Genomic DNA, 797 nt, shown 5'->3' on the forward strand with positions numbered 1-797 from the left:
GATGTCTCCCTGGTACGGCTGTATGTTCCCTGAGCGCAGGGACCATGCTGACTTGTTTACCACGCATCTCCAGCGGCCAGCATGAGGCCTGGCCCCGGCAGTAGTTGTGAAATGAGGGAGTTTATAGGGTGGAGAAAATGGGGTGTGGAAGTGTGGGGCTTTGGGGACATGTTCCTCTGAGCTCCTCATACTGTAGCAGTGGGGATTGTAACCCGCCCCACCATTCTTTTGACGTTGTTTCTGTAAATGCTGAGTTGGACCAATATGTCGCTTGTAGATAAACAGCATCCTCTGTAATAAAAGGCTAATATGCAAATGGTCTCCTGACCGGGAGTTCAGGAGTTCGACTGGGAGTTTGCCTGCGGCCCCTCCCTCGGCCAACCCCACCCCCAATCGCCCCCCTCCCCCACCTGATTGGTCCCAGCGGGCTGGACCCCACCCATGCACGAATTCATGCACCGGGGCCTCTAGTGTTTGCATAAGAATCCTAGGAACTAACTGCAGAAGATACAGACTCTGACCTTCAGTCACCCCACTTCCGGGAGAGTTGTTGACCTTCAAACGTAGAACCAGGTTGACCAAGAGCCAGGATGACGCATGCCAGACCTCCCTTGACCAGTTTCTAGATCTTTATCGGGATGGACTGTGCTGAGAACTTTTCAACCCCCCCTCCTTGATTTTGTTGTTCAACTTTGCTTCTTCCTCCTTACAAAAACCTCTGCCTTCACCGAGGTGGGGAGATGGGCTTTGTGACAAGCGTCCCCCATTTCCTCAGGTGACCAGCACTTGAATGAAAC

Source organism: Myotis davidii, unplaced genomic scaffold (assembly GCF_000327345.1).
Source record: "Myotis davidii unplaced genomic scaffold, ASM32734v1 scaffold251, whole genome shotgun sequence".
NCBI classification, from domain to species: Eukaryota; Metazoa; Chordata; class Mammalia; order Chiroptera; family Vespertilionidae; genus Myotis; species Myotis davidii.